This window comes from Mobula birostris, assembly GCF_030028105.1.
Source record: "Mobula birostris isolate sMobBir1 chromosome 11 unlocalized genomic scaffold, sMobBir1.hap1 SUPER_11_unloc_2, whole genome shotgun sequence".
Taxonomy (NCBI): Eukaryota; Metazoa; Chordata; class Chondrichthyes; order Myliobatiformes; family Myliobatidae; genus Mobula; species Mobula birostris.
The window spans coordinates 161,154-188,352 of record NW_027274038.1 but is presented as its reverse complement, the minus strand read 5'-3'; the positions used below and the strand labels follow the sequence as shown (position 1 = coordinate 188,352).

Genomic DNA, 27,199 nt, shown 5'->3' with positions numbered 1-27,199 from the left:
CGGCACAGCAGCACAGACAAGCATGCACGCACATGGAGAGAGAGGAGAGCTGCTTGCTCTACACCTCTCCTGTGTCTGTGTCTGTCTGTCGATACAGCTCACTCACTCACTCACTCACGCAATGTGCAGACAACTCAACAACAGCACGGGCATCATATCTGGGCCGTTTGGCTAAGATCAAGTGCACATCCGGGCTGCAACCAGATCAGGTGCTGCAGGCAAGGCAGCAACTTCATGAGAGATGCCCCTTGGCATTCATTCCTGAAGCAAACTGCTCAACCGGCGCACTCATTCTGATGCCTGCTCACTCGGCTGCTGCCTGCACCAAGCACAGAAGCAGAGTGAAGTGGAGCAGGCCGAAAGACCTTTTCTGTCCCGCCACACTCGCTCCACTTCTCAGGCTCAGGCTTCTCAGCTGCTCCTTGAAGCCAACGGAGGACGCGACGGACGGACGGACGGACGGATGGACGGGCGGGCGAAGGAAGGAAGGAAGGAAGGAAGGAAGGAAGGAAGGAACGAACGATATCGAGTCACTGGCTCTGCTGCAATTTCACCAGCAGCCAGCCAGCCTGTCGGACAGGCAGGCTCGTTCAAGTGTGCCAGCAGCCAGGGCACGCGGACGGGAGGGAGGAAGGAAGGAAGGGAGGGAGGCATCCGATGGAGCCCGGCTACAGAGCAACGGGGCGCCGCCGCCGCCGGCACAACAGGGCCCGGTGCTCCTGCACCCTGCATCCTCCCCGCCTGCACCAGACTGCCAAGACTGCTGCTCTCCTGCCCAGACAGACAGACCAGCTACAAGCATCACCACCTAGCCATAGCATCAGCAAAACTCTGCCTACCTGCCCTGCCCTGGCCTGGCCTGGCCTCCTGGCCTCCTCTGATGCGTCTGCCTGCCCCAGGCCCAAAGCCCCGCCCACCGTTCAAGGTAAGGCAGAGGCACAACCCCCCACTCCACCCACTCAGACCTCCCCAATATACATCGGCAGTGCAGTGCATCTCTAGCCTCGCTCAGAATCACGTCCCAAACCCCAAGATCACTCAAACGTCTCATGCTTACACCTACCTACTCGGCGTCCAGCTTTGGCGCACGTCTCCACAATTGCCACATCCGTCCACGTGCCCCTGCTTCACGCACGACACTGTGCCTCCCTCCGGCAGGCATTTCGCCGATCCGTTTCCTGTTTCACAACCAAGGCATAATCAGTACCCCTTTCCTTCCACGGCGCGCACACGCGCCCACCCACTCCACCACTGAGCCATGCCGGCCAAAAACGCACCTGCAGAGCAGTGGGGCACAGGGCCGCCGTCAGCCCGCGACACATTTCCCTCCTGCCGTGCCCTCCCTCCTGTTTCTACATCCGTGCACCCACCCCGCTGCAAAACCAGTCAGTCTGCTCAGGCGTCAGCACAGAGGCATAATGAAGGGCCTCGGCCCTTCTCCCTTTACTGCCCTCTGTACAGCTTGGCAGATCCCTCAGCACTCCGTGTGCACGTGTGTCTGTGACTCTGTGTGTGTGTGTGTGTGTGTGAGAGAGAGAGATTGAGTGAGTGAGTGAGTGAGTGAGTGAGTGAGTGAGTGAGTGAGAGAGAGAGAGACAGACCCTGCCAGATCCCTCAGCATTCCATGTGTGTTTGTGTCGGTGGGTGAGAGAGACAGAGACAGAGACAGAGAGACAGACAGACACACACACACACACACACACACACCCACCCACCTCCACACACCCCCGTGTGCACGTGTGTCTGTGACTCTGTGTGTGTGTGAGATTGAGTGAGAGAGAGAGACAGACCCTGCCAGATCCCTCAGCATTCCATGTGTGTTTGTGTCGGTGGGTGAGAGAGACAGAGACAGAGACAGACACAGAGAGACAGACACACACACACACACAAACACACACACACACCCACCCCCACACACCCCCGTGTGCACGTGTGTCTGTGACTCTGTGTGTGTGTGAGATTGAGTGAGTGAGAGAGAGAGACAGACCGACCCTGCCAGATCCCTCAGCATTCCATGTGTGTTTGTGTCGGTGGGTGAGAGAGACAGAGACAGACACAGAGAGACAGACAGACACACACACACACCCACCCACCCCCATCCACCCTGGTAAAAAAAGGTGGTGGGGGAGCAGGGGAGAAGACACCACTGTGTCCAATGATAGCCTGTGCAGACGCAAAGTCTACAGCTTCTGTGAGATGAAACAAACTCAAGCCACTCAACAATTGTAATTCCACACACATCAAAATAAAGGCACAGAGGTGTGAATGGCTGCACTTCAGCCTTCGGCTTGGAGAGCACACCCATTGTTTCTCCTCAGGCACACCTGTAGCTGACATCTTCCTATTCCCAAGCTTGCCAGGAGGCTTTTCTGCCCGCGGACTTTGGCCACGTCCACAAACCTCGTAACCGGTCTTGAGCGGCGCACGTGGCCTCTGCCTTTGTCGCCCGGTGCAGTCCCATCCGCTCGCTCCCTCCCGGAGAGGGCAGAGCCTCCGAAGGAGACCGTTCAGCTGGATGCGCCAGCCAGCTGGGGCACGCAAAGCCGAGAGGCGCGCTCTCTTTGCCGAGTGCAGGGACGCCCTTGAAGGGCCGAGCGGCCTGCTCCCACTCCCCCTGCAGACTTTTGTGCAGACAGGACAGCGTGACCAGCCTCCCACGACCAGGAGAGCAGTGCAAGTTGAGCCAGCCTCTGAGACCGACCTGGGAGCCAGCCGAGGAAGCCGGCAGCCTTGACGTAGGCAGTGTGCCAGTGACGTAGGCGCCCGTAGGTACGGCCCCACTCCCAGATGATTGGTGGATCACTGGCAGCTTTACATAGCCTCTGACAAGTTGCACTCAGGACGGACCAGGTAGGCAACAGCTGTCCAGCACACCCACCGATCCCAGACAACCTAGGGGAGAGCTGCCAGCGGGCCAGGGCAGCAAGGTCTTTGCCAGGCCTCCTGCTTCAATCTAAACACCAGAGGCTAGGCAGGATGTAGCCGACTCAAGAGGCCGCCTGCATCGCTTCTCGGCCTTTTGGCTAAGATCAAGTGTAGTATCTGTTCTTATCAGTTTAATATCTGATACGTCCCTTATCTGGGGACCATATATTAAATTGATTTTTGGAACAGGGAGATGGAATAGGGGCTTGCTCCGTCCACTCCACGCATCGACCCGGTATTGCAGTGCCTCTGGGAACGGTGCACTCCCCTTCTGGGGAATTTCAAAGTAGCAAAGAAAAGAAAAACGACGAAAGCTCCATCAGGCGGCGGCGGCGGCACAGCAGCACAGACAAGCATGCACGCACATGGAGAGAGAGGAGAGCTGCTTGCTCTACACCTCTCCTGTGTCTGTGTCTGTCTGTCGATACAGCTCACTCACTCACTCACTCACGCAATGTGCAGACAACTCAACAACAGCACGGGCATCATATCTGGGCCGTTTGGCTAAGATCAAGTGCACATCCGGGCTGCAACCAGATCAGGTGCTGCAGGCAAGGCAGCAACTTCATGAGAGATGCCCCTTGGCATTCATTCCTGAAGCAAACTGCTCAACCGGCGCACTCATTCTGATGCCTGCTCACTCGGCTGCTGCCTGCACCAAGCACAGAAGCAGAGTGAAGTGGAGCAGGCCGAAAGACCTTTTCTGTCCCGCCACACTCGCTCCACTTCTCAGGCTCAGGCTTCTCAGCTGCTCCTTGAAGCCAACGGAGGACGCGACGGACGGACGGACGGACGGATGGACGGGCGGGCGAAGGAAGGAAGGAAGGAAGGAAGGAAGGAAGGAAGGAACGAACGATATCGAGTCACTGGCTCTGCTGCAATTTCACCAGCAGCCAGCCAGCCTGTCGGACAGGCAGGCTCGTTCAAGTGTGCCAGCAGCCAGGGCACGCGGACGGGAGGGAGGAAGGAAGGAAGGGAGGGAGGCATCCGATGGAGCCCGGCTACAGAGCAACGGGGCGCCGCCGCCGCCGGCACAACAGGGCCCGGTGCTCCTGCACCCTGCATCCTCCCCGCCTGCACCAGACTGCCAAGACTGCTGCTCTCCTGCCCAGACAGACAGACCAGCTACAAGCATCACCACCTAGCCATAGCATCAGCAAAACTCTGCCTACCTGCCCTGCCCTGGCCTGGCCTGGCCTCCTGGCCTCCTCTGATGCGTCTGCCTGCCCCAGGCCCAAAGCCCCGCCCACCGTTCAAGGTAAGGCAGAGGCACAACCCCCCACTCCACCCACTCAGACCTCCCCAATATACATCGGCAGTGCAGTGCATCTCTAGCCTCGCTCAGAATCACGTCCCAAACCCCAAGATCACTCAAACGTCTCATGCTTACACCTACCTACTCGGCGTCCAGCTTTGGCGCACGTCTCCACAATTGCCACATCCGTCCACGTGCCCCTGCTTCACGCACGACACTGTGCCTCCCTCCGGCAGGCATTTCGCCGATCCGTTTCCTGTTTCACAACCAAGGCATAATCAGTACCCCTTTCCTTCCACGGCGCGCACACGCGCCCACCCACTCCACCACTGAGCCATGCCGGCCAAAAACGCACCTGCAGAGCAGTGGGGCACAGGGCCGCCGTCAGCCCGCGACACATTTCCCTCCTGCCGTGCCCTCCCTCCTGTTTCTACATCCGTGCACCCACCCCGCTGCAAAACCAGTCAGTCTGCTCAGGCGTCAGCACAGAGGCATAATGAAGGGCCTCGGCCCTTCTCCCTTTACTGCCCTCTGTACAGCTTGGCAGATCCCTCAGCACTCCGTGTGCACGTGTGTCTGTGACTCTGTGTGTGTGTGTGTGTGTGTGAGAGAGAGAGATTGAGTGAGTGAGTGAGTGAGTGAGTGAGTGAGTGAGTGAGTGAGAGAGAGAGAGACAGACCCTGCCAGATCCCTCAGCATTCCATGTGTGTTTGTGTCGGTGGGTGAGAGAGACAGAGACAGAGACAGAGAGACAGACAGACACACACACACACACACACACACACCCACCCACCTCCACACACCCCCGTGTGCACGTGTGTCTGTGACTCTGTGTGTGTGTGAGATTGAGTGAGAGAGAGAGACAGACCCTGCCAGATCCCTCAGCATTCCATGTGTGTTTGTGTCGGTGGGTGAGAGAGACAGAGACAGAGACAGACACAGAGAGACAGACACACACACACACACAAACACACACACACACCCACCCCCACACACCCCCGTGTGCACGTGTGTCTGTGACTCTGTGTGTGTGTGAGATTGAGTGAGTGAGAGAGAGAGACAGACCGACCCTGCCAGATCCCTCAGCATTCCATGTGTGTTTGTGTCGGTGGGTGAGAGAGACAGAGACAGACACAGAGAGACAGACAGACACACACACACACCCACCCACCCCCATCCACCCTGGTAAAAAAAGGTGGTGGGGGAGCAGGGGAGAAGACACCACTGTGTCCAATGATAGCCTGTGCAGACGCAAAGTCTACAGCTTCTGTGAGATGAAACAAACTCAAGCCACTCAACAATTGTAATTCCACACACATCAAAATAAAGGCACAGAGGTGTGAATGGCTGCACTTCAGCCTTCGGCTTGGAGAGCACACCCATTGTTTCTCCTCAGGCACACCTGTAGCTGACATCTTCCTATTCCCAAGCTTGCCAGGAGGCTTTTCTGCCCGCGGACTTTGGCCACGTCCACAAACCTCGTAACCGGTCTTGAGCGGCGCACGTGGCCTCTGCCTTTGTCGCCCGGTGCAGTCCCATCCGCTCGCTCCCTCCCGGAGAGGGCAGAGCCTCCGAAGGAGACCGTTCAGCTGGATGCGCCAGCCAGCTGGGGCACGCAAAGCCGAGAGGCGCGCTCTCTTTGCCGAGTGCAGGGACGCCCTTGAAGGGCCGAGCGGCCTGCTCCCACTCCCCCTGCAGACTTTTGTGCAGACAGGACAGCGTGACCAGCCTCCCACGACCAGGAGAGCAGTGCAAGTTGAGCCAGCCTCTGAGACCGACCTGGGAGCCAGCCGAGGAAGCCGGCAGCCTTGACGTAGGCAGTGTGCCAGTGACGTAGGCGCCCGTAGGTACGGCCCCACTCCCAGATGATTGGTGGATCACTGGCAGCTTTACATAGCCTCTGACAAGTTGCACTCAGGACGGACCAGGTAGGCAACAGCTGTCCAGCACACCCACCGATCCCAGACAACCTAGGGGAGAGCTGCCAGCGGGCCAGGGCAGCAAGGTCTTTGCCAGGCCTCCTGCTTCAATCTAAACACCAGAGGCTAGGCAGGATGTAGCCGACTCAAGAGGCCGCCTGCATCGCTTCTCGGCCTTTTGGCTAAGATCAAGTGTAGTATCTGTTCTTATCAGTTTAATATCTGATACGTCCCTTATCTGGGGACCATATATTAAATTGATTTTTGGAACAGGGAGATGGAATAGGGGCTTGCTCCGTCCACTCCACGCATCGACCCGGTATTGCAGTGCCTCTGGGAACGGTGCACTCCCCTTCTGGGGAATTTCAAAGTAGCAAAGAAAAGAAAAACGACGAAAGCTCCATCAGGCGGCGGCGGCGGCACAGCAGCACAGACAAGCATGCACGCACATGGAGAGAGAGGAGAGCTGCTTGCTCTACACCTCTCCTGTGTCTGTGTCTGTCTGTCGATACAGCTCACTCACTCACTCACTCACGCAATGTGCAGACAACTCAACAACAGCACGGGCATCATATCTGGGCCGTTTGGCTAAGATCAAGTGCACATCCGGGCTGCAACCAGATCAGGTGCTGCAGGCAAGGCAGCAACTTCATGAGAGATGCCCCTTGGCATTCATTCCTGAAGCAAACTGCTCAACCGGCGCACTCATTCTGATGCCTGCTCACTCGGCTGCTGCCTGCACCAAGCACAGAAGCAGAGTGAAGTGGAGCAGGCCGAAAGACCTTTTCTGTCCCGCCACACTCGCTCCACTTCTCAGGCTCAGGCTTCTCAGCTGCTCCTTGAAGCCAACGGAGGACGCGACGGACGGACGGACGGACGGATGGACGGGCGGGCGAAGGAAGGAAGGAAGGAAGGAAGGAAGGAAGGAAGGAAGGAACGAACGATATCGAGTCACTGGCTCTGCTGCAATTTCACCAGCAGCCAGCCAGCCTGTCGGACAGGCAGGCTCGTTCAAGTGTGCCAGCAGCCAGGGCACGCGGACGGGAGGGAGGAAGGAAGGAAGGGAGGGAGGCATCCGATGGAGCCCGGCTACAGAGCAACGGGGCGCCGCCGCCGCCGGCACAACAGGGCCCGGTGCTCCTGCACCCTGCATCCTCCCCGCCTGCACCAGACTGCCAAGACTGCTGCTCTCCTGCCCAGACAGACAGACCAGCTACAAGCATCACCACCTAGCCATAGCATCAGCAAAACTCTGCCTACCTGCCCTGCCCTGGCCTGGCCTGGCCTCCTGGCCTCCTCTGATGCGTCTGCCTGCCCCAGGCCCAAAGCCCCGCCCACCGTTCAAGGTAAGGCAGAGGCACAACCCCCCACTCCACCCACTCAGACCTCCCCAATATACATCGGCAGTGCAGTGCATCTCTAGCCTCGCTCAGAATCACGTCCCAAACCCCAAGATCACTCAAACGTCTCATGCTTACACCTACCTACTCGGCGTCCAGCTTTGGCGCACGTCTCCACAATTGCCACATCCGTCCACGTGCCCCTGCTTCACGCACGGCACTGTGCCTCCCTCCGGCAGGCATTTCGCCGATCCGTTTCCTGTTTCACAACCAAGGCATAATCAGTACCCCTTTCCTTCCACGGCGCGCACACGCGCCCACCCACTCCACCACTGAGCCATGCCGGCCAAAAACGCACCTGCAGAGCAGTGGGGCACAGGGCCGCCGTCAGCCCGCGACACATTTCCCTCCTGCCGTGCCCTCCCTCCTGTTTCTACATCCGTGCACCCACCCCGCTGCAAAACCAGTCAGTCTGCTCAGGCGTCAGCACAGAGGCATAATGAAGGGCCTCGGCCCTTCTCCCTTTACTGCCCTCTGTACAGCTTGGCAGATCCCTCAGCACTCCGTGTGCACGTGTGTCTGTGACTCTGTGTGTGTGTGTGTGTGTGTGTGAGAGAGAGAGATTGAGTGAGTGAGTGAGTGAGTGAGTGAGTGAGTGAGTGAGTGAGAGAGAGAGAGACAGACCCTGCCAGATCCCTCAGCATTCCATGTGTGTTTGTGTCGGTGGGTGAGAGAGACAGAGACAGAGACAGAGAGACAGACAGACACACACACACACACACACACACACCCACCCACCTCCACACACCCCCGTGTGCACGTGTGTCTGTGACTCTGTGTGTGTGTGAGATTGAGTGAGAGAGAGAGACAGACCCTGCCAGATCCCTCAGCATTCCATGTGTGTTTGTGTCGGTGGGTGAGAGAGACAGAGACAGAGACAGACACAGAGAGACAGACACACACACACACACAAACACACACACACACCCACCCCCACACACCCCCGTGTGCACGTGTGTCTGTGACTCTGTGTGTGTGTGAGATTGAGTGAGTGAGAGAGAGAGACAGACCGACCCTGCCAGATCCCTCAGCATTCCATGTGTGTTTGTGTCGGTGGGTGAGAGAGACAGAGACAGACACAGAGAGACAGACAGACACACACACACACCCACCCACCCCCATCCACCCTGGTAAAAAAAGGTGGTGGGGGAGCAGGGGAGAAGACACCACTGTGTCCAATGATAGCCTGTGCAGACGCAAAGTCTACAGCTTCTGTGAGATGAAACAAACTCAAGCCACTCAACAATTGTAATTCCACACACATCAAAATAAAGGCACAGAGGTGTGAATGGCTGCACTTCAGCCTTCGGCTTGGAGAGCACACCCATTGTTTCTCCTCAGGCACACCTGTAGCTGACATCTTCCTATTCCCAAGCTTGCCAGGAGGCTTTTCTGCCCGCGGACTTTGGCCACGTCCACAAACCTCGTAACCGGTCTTGAGCGGCGCACGTGGCCTCTGCCTTTGTCGCCCGGTGCAGTCCCATCCGCTCGCTCCCTCCCGGAGAGGGCAGAGCCTCCGAAGGAGACCGTTCAGCTGGATGCGCCAGCCAGCTGGGGCACGCAAAGCCGAGAGGCGCGCTCTCTTTGCCGAGTGCAGGGACGCCCTTGAAGGGCCGAGCGGCCTGCTCCCACTCCCCCTGCAGACTTTTGTGCAGACAGGACAGCGTGACCAGCCTCCCACGACCAGGAGAGCAGTGCAAGTTGAGCCAGCCTCTGAGACCGACCTGGGAGCCAGCCGAGGAAGCCGGCAGCCTTGACGTAGGCAGTGTGCCAGTGACGTAGGCGCCCGTAGGTACGGCCCCACTCCCAGATGATTGGTGGATCACTGGCAGCTTTACATAGCCTCTGACAAGTTGCACTCAGGACGGACCAGGTAGGCAACAGCTGTCCAGCACACCCACCGATCCCAGACAACCTAGGGGAGAGCTGCCAGCGGGCCAGGGCAGCAAGGTCTTTGCCAGGCCTCCTGCTTCAATCTAAACACCAGAGGCTAGGCAGGATGTAGCCGACTCAAGAGGCCGCCTGCATCGCTTCTCGGCCTTTTGGCTAAGATCAAGTGTAGTATCTGTTCTTATCAGTTTAATATCTGATACGTCCCTTATCTGGGGACCATATATTAAATTGATTTTTGGAACAGGGAGATGGAATAGGGGCTTGCTCCGTCCACTCCACGCATCGACCCGGTATTGCAGTGCCTCTGGGAACGGTGCACTCCCCTTCTGGGGAATTTCAAAGTAGCAAAGAAAAGAAAAACGACGAAAGCTCCATCAGGCGGCGGCGGCGGCACAGCAGCACAGACAAGCATGCACGCACATGGAGAGAGAGGAGAGCTGCTTGCTCTACACCTCTCCTGTGTCTGTGTCTGTCTGTCGATACAGCTCACTCACTCACTCACTCACGCAATGTGCAGACAACTCAACAACAGCACGGGCATCATATCTGGGCCGTTTGGCTAAGATCAAGTGCACATCCGGGCTGCAACCAGATCAGGTGCTGCAGGCAAGGCAGCAACTTCATGAGAGATGCCCCTTGGCATTCATTCCTGAAGCAAACTGCTCAACCGGCGCACTCATTCTGATGCCTGCTCACTCGGCTGCTGCCTGCACCAAGCACAGAAGCAGAGTGAAGTGGAGCAGGCCGAAAGACCTTTTCTGTCCCGCCACACTCGCTCCACTTCTCAGGCTCAGGCTTCTCAGCTGCTCCTTGAAGCCAACGGAGGACGCGACGGACGGACGGACGGACGGATGGACGGGCGGGCGAAGGAAGGAAGGAAGGAAGGAAGGAAGGAAGGAAGGAAGGAAGGAACGAACGATATCGAGTCACTGGCTCTGCTGCAATTTCACCAGCAGCCAGCCAGCCTGTCGGACAGGCAGGCTCGTTCAAGTGTGCCAGCAGCCAGGGCACGCGGACGGGAGGGAGGAAGGAAGGAAGGGAGGGAGGCATCCGATGGAGCCCGGCTACAGAGCAACGGGGCGCCGCCGCCGCCGGCACAACAGGGCCCGGTGCTCCTGCACCCTGCATCCTCCCCGCCTGCACCAGACTGCCAAGACTGCTGCTCTCCTGCCCAGACAGACAGACCAGCTACAAGCATCACCACCTAGCCATAGCATCAGCAAAACTCTGCCTACCTGCCCTGCCCTGGCCTGGCCTGGCCTCCTGGCCTCCTCTGATGCGTCTGCCTGCCCCAGGCCCAAAGCCCCGCCCACCGTTCAAGGTAAGGCAGAGGCACAACCCCCCACTCCACCCACTCAGACCTCCCCAATATACATCGGCAGTGCAGTGCATCTCTAGCCTCGCTCAGAATCACGTCCCAAACCCCAAGATCACTCAAACGTCTCATGCTTACACCTACCTACTCGGCGTCCAGCTTTGGCGCACGTCTCCACAATTGCCACATCCGTCCACGTGCCCCTGCTTCACGCACGGCACTGTGCCTCCCTCCGGCAGGCATTTCGCCGATCCGTTTCCTGTTTCACAACCAAGGCATAATCAGTACCCCTTTCCTTCCACGGCGCGCACACGCGCCCACCCACTCCACCACTGAGCCATGCCGGCCAAAAACGCACCTGCAGAGCAGTGGGGCACAGGGCCGCCGTCAGCCCGCGACACATTTCCCTCCTGCCGTGCCCTCCCTCCTGTTTCTACATCCGTGCACCCACCCCGCTGCAAAACCAGTCAGTCTGCTCAGGCGTCAGCACAGAGGCATAATGAAGGGCCTCGGCCCTTCTCCCTTTACTGCCCTCTGTACAGCTTGGCAGATCCCTCAGCACTCCGTGTGCACGTGTGTCTGTGACTCTGTGTGTGTGTGTGTGTGTGTGAGAGAGAGAGATTGAGTGAGTGAGTGAGTGAGTGAGTGAGTGAGTGAGTGAGTGAGAGAGAGAGAGACAGACCCTGCCAGATCCCTCAGCATTCCATGTGTGTTTGTGTCGGTGGGTGAGAGAGACAGAGACAGAGACAGAGAGACAGACAGACACACACACACACACACACACACACCCACCCACCTCCACACACCCCCGTGTGCACGTGTGTCTGTGACTCTGTGTGTGTGTGAGATTGAGTGAGAGAGAGAGACAGACCCTGCCAGATCCCTCAGCATTCCATGTGTGTTTGTGTCGGTGGGTGAGAGAGACAGAGACAGAGACAGACACAGAGAGACAGACACACACACACACACAAACACACACACACACCCACCCCCACACACCCCCGTGTGCACGTGTGTCTGTGACTCTGTGTGTGTGTGAGATTGAGTGAGTGAGAGAGAGAGACAGACCGACCCTGCCAGATCCCTCAGCATTCCATGTGTGTTTGTGTCGGTGGGTGAGAGAGACAGAGACAGACACAGAGAGACAGACAGACACACACACACACCCACCCACCCCCATCCACCCTGGTAAAAAAAGGTGGTGGGGGAGCAGGGGAGAAGACACCACTGTGTCCAATGATAGCCTGTGCAGACGCAAAGTCTACAGCTTCTGTGAGATGAAACAAACTCAAGCCACTCAACAATTGTAATTCCACACACATCAAAATAAAGGCACAGAGGTGTGAATGGCTGCACTTCAGCCTTCGGCTTGGAGAGCACACCCATTGTTTCTCCTCAGGCACACCTGTAGCTGACATCTTCCTATTCCCAAGCTTGCCAGGAGGCTTTTCTGCCCGCGGACTTTGGCCACGTCCACAAACCTCGTAACCGGTCTTGAGCGGCGCACGTGGCCTCTGCCTTTGTCGCCCGGTGCAGTCCCATCCGCTCGCTCCCTCCCGGAGAGGGCAGAGCCTCCGAAGGAGACCGTTCAGCTGGATGCGCCAGCCAGCTGGGGCACGCAAAGCCGAGAGGCGCGCTCTCTTTGCCGAGTGCAGGGACGCCCTTGAAGGGCCGAGCGGCCTGCTCCCACTCCCCCTGCAGACTTTTGTGCAGACAGGACAGCGTGACCAGCCTCCCACGACCAGGAGAGCAGTGCAAGTTGAGCCAGCCTCTGAGACCGACCTGGGAGCCAGCCGAGGAAGCCGGCAGCCTTGACGTAGGCAGTGTGCCAGTGACGTAGGCGCCCGTAGGTACGGCCCCACTCCCAGATGATTGGTGGATCACTGGCAGCTTTACATAGCCTCTGACAAGTTGCACTCAGGACGGACCAGGTAGGCAACAGCTGTCCAGCACACCCACCGATCCCAGACAACCTAGGGGAGAGCTGCCAGCGGGCCAGGGCAGCAAGGTCTTTGCCAGGCCTCCTGCTTCAATCTAAACACCAGAGGCTAGGCAGGATGTAGCCGACTCAAGAGGCCGCCTGCATCGCTTCTCGGCCTTTTGGCTAAGATCAAGTGTAGTATCTGTTCTTATCAGTTTAATATCTGATACATCCCTTATCTGGGGACCATATATTAAATTGATTTTTGGAACAGGGAGATGGAATAGGGGCTTGCTCCGTCCACTCCACGCATCGACCCGGTATTGCAGTGCCTCTGGGAACGGTGCACTCCCCTTCTGGGGAATTTCAAAGTAGCAAAGAAAAGAAAAACGACGAAAGCTCCATCAGGCGGCGGCGGCGGCACAGCAGCACAGACAAGCATGCACGCACATGGAGAGAGAGGAGAGCTGCTTGCTCTACACCTCTCCTGTGTCTGTGTCTGTCTGTCGATACAGCTCACTCACTCACTCACTCACGCAATGTGCAGACAACTCAACAACAGCACGGGCATCATATCTGGGCCGTTTGGCTAAGATCAAGTGCACATCCGGGCTGCAACCAGATCAGGTGCTGCAGGCAAGGCAGCAACTTCATGAGAGATGCCCCTTGGCATTCATTCCTGAAGCAAACTGCTCAACCGGCGCACTCATTCTGATGCCTGCTCACTCGGCTGCTGCCTGCACCAAGCACAGAAGCAGAGTGAAGTGGAGCAGGCCGAAAGACCTTTTCTGTCCCGCCACACTCGCTCCACTTCTCAGGCTCAGGCTTCTCAGCTGCTCCTTGAAGCCAACGGAGGACGCGACGGACGGACGGACGGACGGATGGACGGGCGGGCGAAGGAAGGAAGGAAGGAAGGAAGGAAGGAAGGAAGGAAGGAAGGAACGAACGATATCGAGTCACTGGCTCTGCTGCAATTTCACCAGCAGCCAGCCAGCCTGTCGGACAGGCAGGCTCGTTCAAGTGTGCCAGCAGCCAGGGCACGCGGACGGGAGGGAGGAAGGAAGGAAGGGAGGGAGGCATCCGATGGAGCCCGGCTACAGAGCAACGGGGCGCCGCCGCCGCCGGCACAACAGGGCCCGGTGCTCCTGCACCCTGCATCCTCCCCGCCTGCACCAGACTGCCAAGACTGCTGCTCTCCTGCCCAGACAGACAGACCAGCTACAAGCATCACCACCTAGCCATAGCATCAGCAAAACTCTGCCTACCTGCCCTGCCCTGGCCTGGCCTGGCCTCCTGGCCTCCTCTGATGCGTCTGCCTGCCCCAGGCCCAAAGCCCCGCCCACCGTTCAAGGTAAGGCAGAGGCACAACCCCCCACTCCACCCACTCAGACCTCCCCAATATACATCGGCAGTGCAGTGCATCTCTAGCCTCGCTCAGAATCACGTCCCAAACCCCAAGATCACTCAAACGTCTCATGCTTACACCTACCTACTCGGCGTCCAGCTTTGGCGCACGTCTCCACAATTGCCACATCCGTCCACGTGCCCCTGCTTCACGCACGGCACTGTGCCTCCCTCCGGCAGGCATTTCGCCGATCCGTTTCCTGTTTCACAACCAAGGCATAATCAGTACCCCTTTCCTTCCACGGCGCGCACACGCGCCCACCCACTCCACCACTGAGCCATGCCGGCCAAAAACGCACCTGCAGAGCAGTGGGGCACAGGGCCGCCGTCAGCCCGCGACACATTTCCCTCCTGCCGTGCCCTCCCTCCTGTTTCTACATCCGTGCACCCACCCCGCTGCAAAACCAGTCAGTCTGCTCAGGCGTCAGCACAGAGGCATAATGAAGGGCCTCGGCCCTTCTCCCTTTACTGCCCTCTGTACAGCTTGGCAGATCCCTCAGCACTCCGTGTGCACGTGTGTCTGTGACTCTGTGTGTGTGTGTGTGTGTGTGAGAGAGAGAGATTGAGTGAGTGAGTGAGTGAGTGAGTGAGTGAGTGAGTGAGTGAGAGAGAGAGAGACAGACCCTGCCAGATCCCTCAGCATTCCATGTGTGTTTGTGTCGGTGGGTGAGAGAGACAGAGACAGAGACAGAGAGACAGACAGACACACACACACACACACACACACACCCACCCACCTCCACACACCCCCGTGTGCACGTGTGTCTGTGACTCTGTGTGTGTGTGAGATTGAGTGAGAGAGAGAGACAGACCCTGCCAGATCCCTCAGCATTCCATGTGTGTTTGTGTCGGTGGGTGAGAGAGACAGAGACAGAGACAGACACAGAGAGACAGACACACACACACACACAAACACACACACACACCCACCCCCACACACCCCCGTGTGCACGTGTGTCTGTGACTCTGTGTGTGTGTGAGATTGAGTGAGTGAGAGAGAGAGACAGACCGACCCTGCCAGATCCCTCAGCATTCCATGTGTGTTTGTGTCGGTGGGTGAGAGAGACAGAGACAGACACAGAGAGACAGACAGACACACACACACACCCACCCACCCCCATCCACCCTGGTAAAAAAAGGTGGTGGGGGAGCAGGGGAGAAGACACCACTGTGTCCAATGATAGCCTGTGCAGACGCAAAGTCTACAGCTTCTGTGAGATGAAACAAACTCAAGCCACTCAACAATTGTAATTCCACACACATCAAAATAAAGGCACAGAGGTGTGAATGGCTGCACTTCAGCCTTCGGCTTGGAGAGCACACCCATTGTTTCTCCTCAGGCACACCTGTAGCTGACATCTTCCTATTCCCAAGCTTGCCAGGAGGCTTTTCTGCCCGCGGACTTTGGCCACGTCCACAAACCTCGTAACCGGTCTTGAGCGGCGCACGTGGCCTCTGCCTTTGTCGCCCGGTGCAGTCCCATCCGCTCGCTCCCTCCCGGAGAGGGCAGAGCCTCCGAAGGAGACCGTTCAGCTGGATGCGCCAGCCAGCTGGGGCACGCAAAGCCGAGAGGCGCGCTCTCTTTGCCGAGTGCAGGGACGCCCTTGAAGGGCCGAGCGGCCTGCTCCCACTCCCCCTGCAGACTTTTGTGCAGACAGGACAGCGTGACCAGCCTCCCACGACCAGGAGAGCAGTGCAAGTTGAGCCAGCCTCTGAGACCGACCTGGGAGCCAGCCGAGGAAGCCGGCAGCCTTGACGTAGGCAGTGTGCCAGTGACGTAGGCGCCCGTAGGTACGGCCCCACTCCCAGATGATTGGTGGATCACTGGCAGCTTTACATAGCCTCTGACAAGTTGCACTCAGGACGGACCAGGTAGGCAACAGCTGTCCAGCACACCCACCGATCCCAGACAACCTAGGGGAGAGCTGCCAGCGGGCCAGGGCAGCAAGGTCTTTGCCAGGCCTCCTGCTTCAATCTAAACACCAGAGGCTAGGCAGGATGTAGCCGACTCAAGAGGCCGCCTGCATCGCTTCTCGGCCTTTTGGCTAAGATCAAGTGTAGTATCTGTTCTTATCAGTTTAATATCTGATACGTCCCTTATCTGGGGACCATATATTAAATTGATTTTTGGAACAGGGAGATGGAATAGGGGCTTGCTCCGTCCACTCCACGCATCGACCCGGTATTGCAGTGCCTCTGGGAACGGTGCACTCCCCTTCTGGGGAATTTCAAAGTAGCAAAGAAAAGAAAAACGACGAAAGCTCCATCAGGCGGCGGCGGCGGCACAGCAGCACAGACAAGCATGCACGCACATGGAGAGAGAGGAGAGCTGCTTGCTCTACACCTCTCCTGTGTCTGTGTCTGTCTGTCGATACAGCTCACTCACTCACTCACTCACGCAATGTGCAGACAACTCAACAACAGCACGGGCATCATATCTGGGCCGTTTGGCTAAGATCAAGTGCACATCCGGGCTGCAACCAGATCAGGTGCTGCAGGCAAGGCAGCAACTTCATGAGAGATGCCCCTTGGCATTCATTCCTGAAGCAAACTGCTCAACCGGCGCACTCATTCTGATGCCTGCTCACTCGGCTGCTGCCTGCACCAAGCACAGAAGCAGAGTGAAGTGGAGCAGGCCGAAAGACCTTTTCTGTCCCGCCACACTCGCTCCACTTCTCAGGCTCAGGCTTCTCAGCTGCTCCTTGAAGCCAACGGAGGACGCGACGGACGGACGGACGGACGGATGGACGGGCGGGCGAAGGAAGGAAGGAAGGAAGGAAGGAAGGAAGGAAGGAAGGAACGAACGATATCGAGTCACTGGCTCTGCTGCAATTTCACCAGCAGCCAGCCAGCCTGTCGGACAGGCAGGCTCGTTCAAGTGTGCCAGCAGCCAGGGCACGCGGACGGGAGGGAGGAAGGAAGGAAGGGAGGGAGGCATCCGATGGAGCCCGGCTACAGAGCAACGGGGCGCCGCCGCCGCCGGCACAACAGGGCCCGGTGCTCCTGCACCCTGCATCCTCCCCGCCTGCACCAGACTGCCAAGACTGCTGCTCTCCTGCCCAGACAGACAGACCAGCTACAAGCATCACCACCTAGCCATAGCATCAGCAAAACTCTGCCTACCTGCCCTGCCCTGGCCTGGCCTGGCCTCCTGGCCTCCTCTGATGCGTCTGCCTGCCCCAGCCCCAAAGCCCCGCCCACCGTTCAAGGTAAGGCAGAGGCACAACCCCCCACTCCACCCACTCAGACCTCCCCAATATACATCGGCAGTGCAGTGCATCTCTAGCCTCGCTCAGAATCACGTCCCAAACCCCAAGATCACTCAAACGTCTCATGCTTACACCTACCTACTCGGCGTCCAGCTTTGGCGCACGTCTCCACAATTGCCACATCCGTCCACGTGCCCCTGCTTCACGCACGGCACTGTGCCTCCCTCCGGCAGGCATTTCGCCGATCCGTTTCCTGTTTCACAACCAAGGCATAATCAGTACCCCTTTCCTTCCACGGCGCGCACACGCGCCCACCCACTCCACCACTGAGCCATGCCGGCCAAAAACGCACCTGCAGAGCAGTGGGGCACAGGGCCGCCGTCAGCCCGCGACACATTTCCCTCCTGCCGTGCCCTCCCTCCTGTTTCTACATCCGTGCACCCACCCCGCTGCAAAACCAGTCAGTCTGCTCAGGCGTCAGCACAGAGGCATAATGAAGGGCCTCGGCCCTTCTCCCTTTACTGCCCTCTGTACAGCTTGGCAGATCCCTCAGCACTCCGTGTGCACGTGTGTCTGTGACTCTGTGTGTGTGTGTGTGTGTGTGAGAGAGAGAGATTGAGTGAGTGAGTGAGTGAGTGAGTGAGTGAGTGAGTGAGTGAGAGAGAGAGAGACAGACCCTGCCAGATCCCTCAGCATTCCATGTGTGTTTGTGTCGGTGGGTGAGAGAGACAGAGACAGAGACAGAGAGACAGACAGACACACACACACACACACACACACACACACCCACCTCCACACACCCCCGTGTGCACGTGTGTCTGTGACTCTGTGTGTGTGTGAGATTGAGTGAGAGAGAGAGACAGACCCTGCCAGATCCCTCAGCATTCCATGTGTGTTTGTGTCGGTGGGTGAGAGAGACAGAGACAGAGACAGACACAGAGAGACAGACACACACACACACACAAACACACACACACACCCACCCCCACACACCCCCGTGTGCACGTGTGTCTGTGACTCTGTGTGTGTGTGAGATTGAGTGAGTGAGAGAGAGAGACAGACCGACCCTGCCAGATCCCTCAGCATTCCATGTGTGTTTGTGTCGGTGGGTGAGAGAGACAGAGACAGACACAGAGAGACAGACAGACACACACACACACCCACCCACCCCCATCCACCCTGGTAAAAAAAGGTGGTGGGGGAGCAGGGGAGAAGACACCACTGTGTCCAATGATAGCCTGTGCAGACGCAAAGTCTACAGCTTCTGTGAGATGAAACAAACTCAAGCCACTCAACAATTGTAATTCCACACACATCAAAATAAAGGCACAGAGGTGTGAATGGCTGCACTTCAGCCTTCGGCTTGGAGAGCACACCCATTGTTTCTCCTCAGGCACACCTGTAGCTGACATCTTCCTATTCCCAAGCTTGCCAGGAGGCTTTTCTGCCCGCGGACTTTGGCCACGTCCACAAACCTCGTAACCGGTCTTGAGCGGCGCACGTGGCCTCTGCCTTTGTCGCCCGGTGCAGTCCCATCCGCTCGCTCCCTCCCGGAGAGGGCAGAGCCTCCGAAGGAGACCGTTCAGCTGGATGCGCCAGCCAGCTGGGGCACGCAAAGCCGAGAGGCGCGCTCTCTTTGCCGAGTGCAGGGACGCCCTTGAAGGGCCGAGCGGCCTGCTCCCACTCCCCCTGCAGACTTTTGTGCAGACAGGACAGCGTGACCAGCCTCCCACGACCAGGAGAGCAGTGCAAGTTGAGCCAGCCTCTGAGACCGACCTGGGAGCCAGCCGAGGAAGCCGGCAGCCTTGACGTAGGCAGTGTGCCAGTGACGTAGGCGCCCGTAGGTACGGCCCCACTCCCAGATGATTGGTGGATCACTGGCAGCTTTACATAGCCTCTGACAAGTTGCACTCAGGACGGACCAGGTAGGCAACAGCTGTCCAGCACACCCACCGATCCCAGACAACCTAGGGGAGAGCTGCCAGCGGGCCAGGGCAGCAAGGTCTTTGCCAGGCCTCCTGCTTCAATCTAAACACCAGAGGCTAGGCAGGATGTAGCCGACTCAAGAGGCCGCCTGCATCGCTTCTCGGCCTTTTGGCTAAGATCAAGTGTAGTATCTGTTCTTATCAGTTTAATATCTGATACGTCCCTTATCTGGGGACCATATATTAAATTGATTTTTGGAACAGGGAGATGGAATAGGGGCTTGCTCCGTCCACTCCACGCATCGACCCGGTATTGCAGTGCCTCTGGGAACGGTGCACTCCCCTTCTGGGGAATTTCAAAGTAGCAAAGAAAAGAAAAACGACGAAAGCTCCATCAGGCGGCGGCGGCGGCACAGCAGCACAGACAAGCATGCACGCACATGGAGAGAGAGGAGAGCTGCTTGCTCTACACCTCTCCTGTGTCTGTGTCTGTCTGTCGATACAGCTCACTCACTCACTCACTCACGCAATGTGCAGACAACTCAACAACAGCACGGGCATCATATCTGGGCCGTTTGGCTAAGATCAAGTGCACATCCGGGCTGCAACCAGATCAGGTGCTGCAGGCAAGGCAGCAACTTCATGAGAGATGCCCCTTGGCATTCATTCCTGAAGCAAACTGCTCAACCGGCGCACTCATTCTGATGCCTGCTCACTCGGCTGCTGCCTGCACCAAGCACAGAAGCAGAGTGAAGTGGAGCAGGCCGAAAGACCTTTTCTGTCCCGCCACACTCGCTCCACTTCTCAGGCTCAGGCTTCTCAGCTGCTCCTTGAAGCCAACGGAGGACGCGACGGACGGACGGACGGACGGATGGACGGGCGGGCGAAGGAAGGAAGGAAGGAAGGAAGGAAGGAAGGAAGGAAGGAACGAATGATATCGAGTCACTGGCTCTGCTGCAATTTCACCAGCAGCCAGCCAGCCTGTCGGACAGGCAGGCTCGTTCAAGTGTGCCAGCAGCCAGGGCACGCGGACGGGAGGGAGGAAGGAAGGAAGGGAGGGAGGCATCCGATGGAGCCCGGCTACAGAGCAACGGGGCGCCGCCGCCGCCGGCACAACAGGGCCCGGTGCTCCTGCACCCTGCATCCTCCCCGCCTGCACCAGACTGCCAAGACTGCTGCTCTCCTGCCCAGACAGACAGACCAGCTACAAGCATCACCACCTAGCCATAGCATCAGCAAAACTCTGCCTACCTGCCCTGCCCTGGCCTGGCCTGGCCTCCTGGCCTCCTCTGATGCGTCTGCCTGCCCCAGGCCCAAAGCCCCGCCCACCGTTCAAGGTAAGGCAGAGGCACAACCCCCCACTCCACCCACTCAGACCTCCCCAATATACATCGGCAGTGCAGTGCATCTCTAGCCTCGCTCAGAATCACGTCCCAAACCCCAAGATCACTCAAACGTCTCATGCTTACACCTACCTACTCGGCGTCCAGCTTTGGCGCACGTCTCCACAATTGCCACATCCGTCCACGTGCCCCTGCTTCACGCACGGCACTGTGCCTCCCTCCGGCAGGCATTTCGCCGATCCGTTTCCTGTTTCACAACCAAGGCATAATCAGTACCCCTTTCCTTCCACGGCGCGCACACGCGCCCACCCACTCCACCACTGAGCCATGCCGGCCAAAAACGCACCTGCAGAGCAGTGGGGCACAGGGCCGCCGTCAGCCCGCGACACATTTCCCTCCTGCCGTGCCCTCCCTCCTGTTTCTACATCCGTGCACCCACCCCGCTGCAAAACCAGTCAGTCTGCTCAGGCGTCAGCACAGAGGCATAATGAAGGGCCTCGGCCCTTCTCCCTTTACTGCCCTCTGTACAGCTTGGCAGATCCCTCAGCACTCCGTGTGCACGTGTGTCTGTGACTCTGTGTGTGTGTGTGTGTGTGTGAGAGAGAGAGATTGAGTGAGTGAGTGAGTGAGTGAGTGAGTGAGTGAGTGAGTGAGAGAGAGAGAGACAGACCCTGCCAGATCCCTCAGCATTCCATGTGTGTTTGTGTCGGTGGGTGAGAGAGACAGAGACAGAGACAGAGAGACAGACAGACACACACACACACACACACACACACACCCACCCACCTCCACACACCCCCGTGTGCACGTGTGTCTGTGACTCTGTGTGTGTGTGAGATTGAGTGAGAGAGAGAGACAGACCCTGCCAGATCCCTCAGCATTCCATGTGTGTTTGTGTCGGTGGGTGAGAGAGACAGAGACAGAGACAGACACAGAGAGACAGACACACACACACACACAAACACACACACACACCCACCCCCACACACCCCCGTGTGCACGTGTGTCTGTGACTCTGTGTGTGTGTGAGATTGAGTGAGTGAGAGAGAGAGACAGACCGACCCTGCCAGATCCCTCAGCATTCCATGTGTGTTTGTGTCGGTGGGTGAGAGAGACAGAGACAGACACAGAGAGACAGACAGACACACACACACACCCACCCACCCCCATCCACCCTGGTAAAAAAAGGTGGTGGGGGAGCAGGGGAGAAGACACCACTGTGTCCAATGATAGCCTGTGCAGACGCAAAGTCTACAGCTTCTGTGAGATGAAACAAACTCAAGCCACTCAACAATTGTAATTCCACACACATCAAAATAAAGGCACAGAGGTGTGAATGGCTGCACTTCAGCCTTCGGCTTGGAGAGCACACCCATTGTTTCTCCTCAGGCACACCTGTAGCTGACATCTTCCTATTCCCAAGCTTGCCAGGAGGCTTTTCTGCCCGCGGACTTTGGCCACGTCCACAAACCTCGTAACCGGTCTTGAGCGGCGCACGTGGCCTCTGCCTTTGTCGCCCGGTGCAGTCCCATCCGCTCGCTCCCTCCCGGAGAGGGCAGAGCCTCCGAAGGAGACCGTTCAGCTGGATGCGCCAGCCAGCTGGGGCACGCAAAGCCGAGAGGCGCGCTCTCTTTGCCGAGTGCAGGGACGCCCTTGAAGGGCCGAGCGGCCTGCTCCCACTCCCCCTGCAGACTTTTGTGCAGACAGGACAGCGTGACCAGCCTCCCACGACCAGGAGAGCAGTGCAAGTTGAGCCAGCCTCTGAGACCGACCTGGGAGCCAGCCGAGGAAGCCGGCAGCCTTGACGTAGGCAGTGTGCCAGTGACGTAGGCGCCCGTAGGTACGGCCCCACTCCCAGATGATTGGTGGATCACTGGCAGCTTTACATAGCCTCTGACAAGTTGCACTCAGGACGGACCAGGTAGGCAACAGCTGTCCAGCACACCCACCGATCCCAGACAACCTAGGGGAGAGCTGCCAGCGGGCCAGGGCAGCAAGGTCTTTGCCAGGCCTCCTGCTTCAATCTAAACACCAGAGGCTAGGCAGGATGTAGCCGACTCAAGAGGCCGCCTGCATCGCTTCTCGGCCTTTTGGCTAAGATCAAGTGTAGTATCTGTTCTTATCAGTTTAATATCTGATACGTCCCTTATCTGGGGACCATATATTAAATTGATTTTTGGAACAGGGAGATGGAATAGGGGCTTGCTCCGTCCACTCCACGCATCGACCCGGTATTGCAGTGCCTCTGGGAACGGTGCACTCCCCTTCTGGGGAATTTCAAAGTAGCAAAGAAAAGAAAAACGACGAAAGCTCCATCAGGCGGCGGCGGCGGCACAGCAGCACAGACAAGCATGCACGCACATGGAGAGAGAGGAGAGCTGCTTGCTCTACACCTCTCCTGTGTCTGTGTCTGTCTGTCGATACAGCTCACTCACTCACTCACACGCAATGTGCAGACAACTCAACAACAGCACGGGCATCATATCTGGGCCGTTTGGCTAAGATCAAGTGCACATCCGGGCTGCAACCAGATCAGGTGCTGCAGGCAAGGCAGCAACTTCATGAGAGATGCCCCTTGGCATTCATTCCTGAAGCAAACTGCTCAACCGGCGCACTCATTCTGATGCCTGCTCACTCGGCTGCTGCCTGCACCAAGCACAGAAGCAGAGTGAAGTGGAGCAGGCCGAAAGACCTTTTCTGTCCCGCCACACTCGCTCCACTTCTCAGGCTCAGGCTTCTCAGCTGCTCCTTGAAGCCAACGGAGGACGCGACGGACGGACGGACGGACGGATGGACGGGCGGGCGAAGGAAGGAAGGAAGGAAGGAAGGAAGGAAGGAAGGAAGGAACGAACGATATCGAGTCACTGGCTCTGCTGCAATTTCACCAGCAGCCAGCCAGCCTGTCGGACAGGCAGGCTCGTTCAAGTGTGCCAGCAGCCAGGGCACGCGGACGGGAGGGAGGAAGGAAGGAAGGGAGGGAGGCATCCGATGGAGCCCGGCTACAGAGCAACGGGGCGCCGCCGCCGCCGGCACAACAGGGCCCGGTGCTCCTGCACCCTGCATCCTCCCCGCCTGCACCAGACTGCCAAGACTGCTGCTCTCCTGCCCAGACAGACAGACCAGCTACAAGCATCACCACCTAGCCATAGCATCAGCAAAACTCTGCCTACCTGCCCTGCCCTGGCCTGGCCTGGCCTCCTGGCCTCCTCTGATGCGTCTGCCTGCCCCAGCCCCAAAGCCCCGCCCACCGTTCAAGGTAAGGCAGAGGCACAACCCCCCACTCCACCCACTCAGACCTCCCCAATATACATCGGCAGTGCAGTGCATCTCTAGCCTCGCTCAGAATCACGTCCCAAACCCCAAGATCACTCAAACGTCTCATGCTTACACCTACCTACTCGGCGTCCAGCTTTGGCGCACGTCTCCACAATTGCCACATCCGTCCACGTGCCCCTGCTTCACGCACGGCACTGTGCCTCCCTCCGGCAGGCATTTCGCCGATCCGTTTCCTGTTTCACAACCAAGGCATAATCAGTACCCCTTTCCTTCCACGGCGCGCACACGCGCCCACCCACTCCACCACTGAGCCATGCCGGCCAAAAACGCACCTGCAGAGCAGTGGGGCACAGGGCCGCCGTCAGCCCGCGACACATTTCCCTCCTGCCGTGCCCTCCCTCCTGTTTCTACATCCGTGCACCCACCCCGCTGCAAAACCAGTCAGTCTGCTCAGGCGTCAGCACAGAGGCATAATGAAGGGCCTCGGCCCTTCTCCCTTTACTGCCCTCTGTACAGCTTGGCAGATCCCTCAGCACTCCGTGTGCACGTGTGTCTGTGACTCTGTGTGTGTGTGTGTGTGTGTGAGAGAGAGAGATTGAGTGAGTGAGTGAGTGAGTGAGTGAGTGAGTGAGTGAGTGAGAGAGAGAGAGACAGACCCTGCCAGATCCCTCAGCATTCCATGTGTGTTTGTGTCGGTGGGTGAGAGAGACAGAGACAGAGACAGAGAGACAGACAGACACACACACACACACACACACACACCCACCCACCTCCACACACCCCCGTGTGCACGTGTGTCTGTGACTCTGTGTGTGTGTGAGATTGAGTGAGAGAGAGAGACAGACCCTGCCAGATCCCTCAGCATTCCATGTGTGTTTGTGTCGGTGGGTGAGAGAGACAGAGACAGAGACAGACACAGAGAGACAGACACACACACACACACAAACACACACACACACCCACCCCCACACACCCCCGTGTGCACGTGTGTCTGTGACTCTGTGTGTGTGTGAGATTGAGTGAGTGAGAGAGAGAGACAGACCGACCCTGCCAGATCCCTCAGCATTCCATGTGTGTTTGTGTCGGTGGGTGAGAGAGACAGAGACAGACACAGAGAGACAGACAGACACACACACACACCCACCCACCCCCATCCACCCTGGTAAAAAAAGGTGGTGGGGGAGCAGGGGAGAAGACACCACTGTGTCCAATGATAGCCTGTGCAGACGCAAAGTCTACAGCTTCTGTGAGATGAAACAAACTCAAGCCACTCAACAATTGTAATTCCACACACATCAAAATAAAGGCACAGAGGTGTGAATGGCTGCACTTCAGCCTTCGGCTTGGAGAGCACACCCATTGTTTCTCCTCAGGCACACCTGTAGCTGACATCTTCCTATTCCCAAGCTTGCCAGGAGGCTTTTCTGCCCGCGGACTTTGGCCACGTCCACAAACCTCGTAACCGGTCTTGAGCGGCGCACGTGGCCTCTGCCTTTGTCGCCCGGTGCAGTCCCATCCGCTCGCTCCCTCCCGGAGAGGGCAGAGCCTCCGAAGGAGACCGTTCAGCTGGATGCGCCAGCCAGCTGGGGCACGCAAAGCCGAGAGGCGCGCTCTCTTTGCCGAGTGCAGGGACGCCCTTGAAGGGCCGAGCGGCCTGCTCCCACTCCCCCTGCAGACTTTTGTGCAGACAGGACAGCGTGACCAGCCTCCCACGACCAGGAGAGCAGTGCAAGTTGAGCCAGCCTCTGAGACCGACCTGGGAGCCAGCCGAGGAAGCCGGCAGCCTTGACGTAGGCAGTGTGCCAGTGACGTAGGCGCCCGTAGGTACGGCCCCACTCCCAGATGATTGGTGGATCACTGGCAGCTTTACATAGCCTCTGACAAGTTGCACTCAGGACGGACCAGGTAGGCAACAGCTGTCCAGCACACCCACCGATCCCAGACAACCTAGGGGAGAGCTGCCAGCGGGCCAGGGCAGCAAGGTCTTTGCCAGGCCTCCTGCTTCAATCTAAACACCAGAGGCTAGGCAGGATGTAGCCGACTCAAGAGGCCGCCTGCATCGCTTCTCGGCCTTTTGGCTAAGATCAAGTGTAGTATCTGTTCTTATCAGTTTAATATCTGATACGTCCCTTATCTGGGGACCATATATTAAATTGATTTTTGGAACAGGGAGATGGAATAGGGGCTTGCTCCGTCCACTCCACGCATCGACCCGGTATTGCAGTGCCTCTGGGAACGGTGCACTCCCCTTCTGGGGAATTTCAAAGTAGCAAAGAAAAGAAAAACGACGAAAGCTCCATCAGGCGGCGGCGGCGGCACAGCAGCACAGACAAGCATGCACGCACATGGAGAGAGAGGAGAGCTGCTTGCTCTACACCTCTCCTGTGTCTGTGTCTGTCTGTCGATACAGCTCACTCACTCACTCACTCACGCAATGTGCAGACAACTCAACAACAGCACGGGCATCATATCTGGGCCGTTTGGCTAAGATCAAGTGCACATCCGGGCTGCAACCAGATCAGGTGCTGCAGGCAAGGCAGCAACTTCATGAGAGATGCCCCTTGGCATTCATTCCTGAAGCAAACTGCTCAACCGGCGCACTCATTCTGATGCCTGCTCACTCGGCTGCTGCCTGCACCAAGCACAGAAGCAGAGTGAAGTGGAGCAGGCCGAAAGACCTTTTCTGTCCCGCCACACTCGCTCCACTTCTCAGGCTCAGGCTTCTCAGCTGCTCCTTGAAGCCAACGGAGGACGCGACGGACGGACGGACGGACGGATGGACGGGCGGGCGAAGGAAGGAAGGAAGGAAGGAAGGAAGGAAGGAAGGAAGGAACGAACGATATCGAGTCACTGGCTCTGCTGCAATTTCACCAGCAGCCAGCCAGCCTGTCGGACAGGCAGGCTCGTTCAAGTGTGCCAGCAGCCAGGGCACGCGGACGGGAGGGAGGAAGGAAGGAAGGGAGGGAGGCATCCGATGGAGCCCGGCTACAGAGCAACGGGGCGCCGCCGCCGCCGGCACAACAGGGCCCGGTGCTCCTGCACCCTGCATCCTCCCCGCCTGCACCAGACTGCCAAGACTGCTGCTCTCCTGCCCAGACAGACAGACCAGCTACAAGCATCACCACCTAGCCATAGCATCAGCAAAACTCTGCCTACCTGCCCTGCCCTGGCCTGGCCTGGCCTCCTGGCCTCCTCTGATGCGTCTGCCTGCCCCAGGCCCAAAGCCCCGCCCACCGTTCAAGGTAAGGCAGAGGCACAACCCCCCACTCCACCCACTCAGACCTCCCCAATATACATCGGCAGTGCAGTGCATCTCTAGCCTCGCTCAGAATCACGTCCCAAACCCCAAGATCACTCAAACGTCTCATGCTTACACCTACCTACTCGGCGTCCAGCTTTGGCGCACGTCTCCAC

The 27,199-nt window shown here is 58.0% G+C and overlaps 8 non-coding genes across 8 annotated transcripts; all 8 read left to right on the top strand.

Moving 5' to 3' along the window:
• The first annotated feature begins 3,003 nt into the window (after positions 1–3,003).
• On the top strand, positions 3,004–3,194 carry LOC140192245 (U2 spliceosomal RNA). Its single transcript, XR_011884180.1, has one exon. It is a non-coding gene; the product is annotated as a U2 spliceosomal RNA (small nuclear RNA).
• A 3,067-nt stretch (positions 3,195–6,261) lies between these two features.
• Positions 6,262–6,452, top strand: LOC140192244 (U2 spliceosomal RNA). The gene has a single exon (XR_011884179.1). It is a non-coding gene; the product is annotated as a U2 spliceosomal RNA (small nuclear RNA).
• A 3,073-nt stretch (positions 6,453–9,525) lies between these two features.
• Positions 9,526–9,716, top strand: LOC140192243 (U2 spliceosomal RNA). The gene has a single exon (XR_011884178.1). It is a non-coding gene; the product is annotated as a U2 spliceosomal RNA (small nuclear RNA).
• A 3,075-nt stretch (positions 9,717–12,791) lies between these two features.
• On the top strand, positions 12,792–12,982 carry LOC140192184 (U2 spliceosomal RNA). The gene has a single exon (XR_011884138.1). It is a non-coding gene; the product is annotated as a U2 spliceosomal RNA (small nuclear RNA).
• A 3,075-nt stretch (positions 12,983–16,057) lies between these two features.
• Positions 16,058–16,248, top strand: LOC140192242 (U2 spliceosomal RNA). Its single transcript, XR_011884177.1, has one exon. It is a non-coding gene; the product is annotated as a U2 spliceosomal RNA (small nuclear RNA).
• A 3,071-nt stretch (positions 16,249–19,319) lies between these two features.
• Positions 19,320–19,510, top strand: LOC140192241 (U2 spliceosomal RNA). The gene has a single exon (XR_011884176.1). It is a non-coding gene; the product is annotated as a U2 spliceosomal RNA (small nuclear RNA).
• Positions 19,511–22,583: 3,073 nt separating this feature from the next.
• On the top strand, positions 22,584–22,774 carry LOC140192240 (U2 spliceosomal RNA). Its single transcript, XR_011884175.1, has one exon. It is a non-coding gene; the product is annotated as a U2 spliceosomal RNA (small nuclear RNA).
• Positions 22,775–25,843: 3,069 nt separating this feature from the next.
• On the top strand, positions 25,844–26,034 carry LOC140192239 (U2 spliceosomal RNA). Its single transcript, XR_011884174.1, has one exon. It is a non-coding gene; the product is annotated as a U2 spliceosomal RNA (small nuclear RNA).
• Positions 26,035–27,199: the final 1,165 nt, after the last annotated feature.